Raw genomic sequence first — 4,871 nt, 5'->3', positions numbered from 1 at the left:
GAATGAAAAATAATTTATGTATATTTTGGGCCCCAGCATAGTGACACGCTCTGTATGTTAGATATGAGCCTTAAAGACCAATTCTAGTGACACAAAGGGACTCGATCTTGTAATTCTTTAAATATTATTTAAATGGCAAGTTTATGTTTTATTTAAATTGCAATATGATTTAAATTATAAAACATACATCCATTAGTATAATAAGGAGTGGATACCATTCTTAAGCGTTAAGAATACGAGTTACGGATAATCCACAGTTCGTTATACTATAAACATGTTCCTGGCCATAGAATTCCTAATTTGGATAATAGCAACTCGTAAAGGCTAGCACATCGTCTTCTTCCTTATTCAGTATGAGATACTGAAAGATAAGGTTGGTGAGTCTCGTGCCATTCTATATGAGATATAGAAGGAAGATGAGTGGGTGCTCGTTACAAGAACGAGTTCACTGAACGAGACTGTTAACATTAAATCACATGGGTTATTTCTCACAGGTCAATGATTTAATGTTAGCTGCGATTTTTGCAACTAGTCCTTAGACCTGAGATGACATAGATATCTGTGTATTGGTGGATTAAGATATCAACGATATTATGTGGTTGTTCTAATCAAGGATAATCATACGTATCTATGTGCCTGATTCAGTGATACATGAGGTATGTGTGCATCAGACATGGGATCTATCATCTCGAGATTTATAAGGAAGATATCTTATGCGATCCAGTAATCACTTGACGATAAATCCTTGGCCGAGGTGATATGACGATGGAATTTGTTCCATACGGGTTGTGTCATAATTAGTCAAGATTGGTTTTGGATTTGGTCATATGACGAGATTAAGAGATTCGACCTACTGACCATGATCTCATATCTTGTCGAGATATAGGATGATAGAGGGATTGTATTGCATGGTAACATAGTAAAAGGTTCACAATACCCGCTTCACAATAAATTGGATAACCATGACATATTGCTAGATGTCACTCGTGATTTACAAGAATTAATTGTTGATTATTATTGTTGCCAATTTATTTGTGAACCCAGAAAGTCCCACCCAAAAAGAAATCACTTTCAAAGAGTAAATAGATAAATTAGTAATTTTATAATTACTAATAATAGTGCATTTATTTATAAGATAAATAAGAATAATTAAATAATTATATTATGAATATAATTGTTTAATTATTAATTGGGTTGGGCCTTTTACCAGTACATTAGGCTTGGCCCAATTACATTAAATGGAATAGGCTTGAGAAGCCCAACCCATTTAATATATATATAAAAGCTCTCCATCTCTTCATTTACTTCACTTGATGTCTTCTTGAATCACTTGAAAGTTCAGAGAGTTTTGAAGAAGTGTTCTTGAATCCAAAGAGGTAAGTTAGAAATTTATGTGAAAACTTTCTTTGCTTATCATTCTCTTTGAAATTCTTGGATAGAAGTGATTTCGGGTGGACCGACTCGGCATCCTACACTTGGAGGATTAAACAGCGGGAAATCTAATGGTGAAATCGGATTTTATCAAAAGAGGTAACTTTTCATTTTTGTTTCCAATTAGTTAAACTATAATTTCTAAAAAACGGGATACCTGCAAACTAAATTTTAATTTCCGCTGCGCATATGATAAGATCTATGTAATTCCAACACTGTAAGAGAAAATCGAGGTGTTACAATGACCCTTGTGGCCAGCACCTGCTGGCCGCAAGGCTAAACCTTTCTTTCAGAAAAGGTTTTATTTTATTTTAAAAAATCCTACATTTTTCCCATCAATTTTTCATAGCACAACAATTTTATTTTATTACTTCATACATTTGTTATGCAGACAAAGGAATTAAACCGCGAGTCCAATGAATTTGAGATTTTCAAGAGAACCCATACTCGAAAGGATTATCAAGGATAAAAAGTACGAGTTGATAATAGATGAAAGGGTGTCACGATAATTGTATTTATGTACATCATTACAATTTAATGATTTTTTTATTAATTAACAACGTCAATGTTTTTATTTATATAGGAGGCGTTCGAGAAATTAAATACAGAGGCATCTTCAGCATCAATCGGTGGTAGCGAGTCGTCCTCTCCACTTATAGTCGACGAGCGTCACATCTTTTATCAGACTGTCTTTGATAGGAGCAAGAAAGGTTGTGTTTACGTTCTCGGCTCTCAAGCTGGGTAATCCTACATTGTTAGATCTGATAGCAGCTCTAGTGGTTCATATGGGTTGCTATCGGAATTAGAACAAATGAGACTAAGGGTCACCCAGATGAATGAGGAGCTGTATTCTGCTCAGACCGAGGTGCGAAACAAGAATGTACAACTACGTCAGTGGCAACAACAAACGATGGCATGATAAGAGCAGATGAATAGATAGATGATGACGTTATAATAATCTGGACTGTCAACTCACTCTTATCAACAATCTGGATCGTCGACTTAACCTGGACTAAGAGACCAGTTTTATGATAATGAGAAACAAAATGATGATTTCAATGATGATGATTATAACTTAATATTTATGATTATATTTTATTAATTAAATTAATCGATTTGAATTTCATATTCATTTTTGTTATTTTATATATTTATATGAATTTTAATTTTTTAATCTTTAAATTAATGATAAATAAATTTTTATTTTCTATTCACTTAATTAAAATAAATTGTTAAATTATCATAAATTTCATTTATATATATAAATTTATTTTTAAATAAATAGAAAATATAAACAATTTTTTATATTAAATAAATATAAATTTATAATTTATATTCTTAATATATATTTTTTATTTACGTTTAATTTTTTAATTTATTTATGAATATATTAAAAATAAACAATATATTTATTTTATTTATAGATTTTTTAAACAATTTAATTTTTATACATTTAAGTTTAAATTTATTTATATTAAAAAATAAATATTTTTTATTTTTTATTTAGTGACGAAACAATATGTATCACTAAATCAACAACCGTCTTTATCTAATCCCACGCTCGCTGAAATTAGCGATGAGATATTAACCTGTTGCTGAATTAACGACGGGATAACTCCGTCACTAATTTTAGTAACGAGTGAAATTCTTGTCGCTGAATCAACAACAATCTTTTCTCATTGCTAAAATCAGTGACGATCTTTATCCCGTCACTAAAATCAACGACAGGGTTATATAGCAATGGGACAATGATTGTCGCTAATTGCATCACTAAATTTCGTTGCTGAATTTTAGTGACAGAATTTTTCATCTTTAAAACGTTGATTTTTTGTAGTGAGTTAAAAAGTCATCAAGCTCAAGTTTGAGCTCGAGCCCGACTCATTTATATTTTATGAGCATTAGATGAATCTTAAGTAAATTTTATACAAACTTTAAACGAGTTTTGTGCAAGTCTTAGGTGAGATTTAACAAGCATTTTCGTATGTTTAAATTTAAAGGTAAATTACATCTAATATTTCTAGGATTTGATAAAATAACATAGACACATTGTATTGCTAATTTGGTGTGTAAATTAACAATTTTATCCTCATTTATAAACTTTTCTCATCTCTCTTTTCTATCATCTCTCTATTCTCACTCTTCCTCCTCTTTCTCTTTCCCCCCTTTCCTCCCTTGCTTCTCTGTCTCTATTTCATTTGGTGATGGCCACCTACTATGGTTGGACCAATGACCATAATCGATTTGATGTTATGACGACCTCGCCCTTGAAGACCCTAATTGAGGAAACCAAGGGGGAAGTGTCAGAAAGAAAGGTACTTGCTGGAGTCATCTAAGGAAACACCACATCCATCTCTTGTTTAACAACAATGTTACATACACAAAATTACACAACGTTCAGTTGGATTATGTACAGTTAGGCCATACACCCATAACAACTCAAAAAAAGTAATACACAGCCCACAAAATAAGACAACAATTGTAGAATAACATCGCCAACATTCCCTTCCTAGGATCTTCTAAATGGAACTGCTCTGTACACATCTAGGTACTGAACCCCATACTGCTAGGTTCCCCCTTGGGCCTAAGGAGAGGGCCGAGATTAGGCTTGGACGGTCCATCCCTCTTTTTTAGCCTTGCCTCTACCTGGAATGATGCAAGTACAAGTGAACCACAAAGCCCAGCAAGCATAATGGAATAGAAGGTAGCAAGAGTATCAAGGACAACATAGTGTAAAGAATATTCCCACCCATACACAAAAGAAAAGGGTAGCTAGGTCCTATGTATCACAACCATGTAACAATATGCACCCATGATTTGCTTGTACTAAGCCACAATTGACCATATATAATAAATAAGGTGCACATGCCCATAAGCCCTGTTATAACCATAAACATAATAAAGGAATGAAGTCTCTCACGAGTCCAATATCATTGCCCACTCGAGTTTTTAGTTTTAAGCCATTAAGGATATATTCCAATGGATCCTGTTCACAATGTGCAGCAAGTACCACATGCGTTCCAAAACCATACCATGTATAAGCACAATCATCATGTCTGACAAAACCCATACGTAAGACCACTTATAAACATCATGCACAATGCCAACATAACCATAAAATCATGTTTAAAATGCATAGGTAGACCCAAGGTCAGAGAAACATGACTTAAGAGGAAGCAAAGGGACATTTTAGCTTGTAAGAAACATTTGGGCAGAAAACTCAAGCAACCGGTCAATAGTTCCTTAGGTAGCTGTCGACTGACAGATCCAAAGAACCCTCGAAATCTTGACCTTTCACGCCCAAAACCATGGCAAAATGGAATAAAACTTTGCTAACTCTTTATCATAGCAAAAAAAAGCATCATTTCCACGGAGAGTAAGGAGAATAAGCCCTATTGAACACATTTACAAAGAGGATAACCAAGCGAAATGAAGTAAATCAT

The sequence above is a fragment of the Diospyros lotus genome, chromosome 2 (assembly GCF_014633365.1).
Source record: "Diospyros lotus cultivar Yz01 chromosome 2, ASM1463336v1, whole genome shotgun sequence".
Lineage (NCBI taxonomy): Eukaryota > Viridiplantae > Streptophyta > Magnoliopsida > Ericales > Ebenaceae > Diospyros > Diospyros lotus.
Note: the sequence above shows the minus strand (reverse complement) of the source record.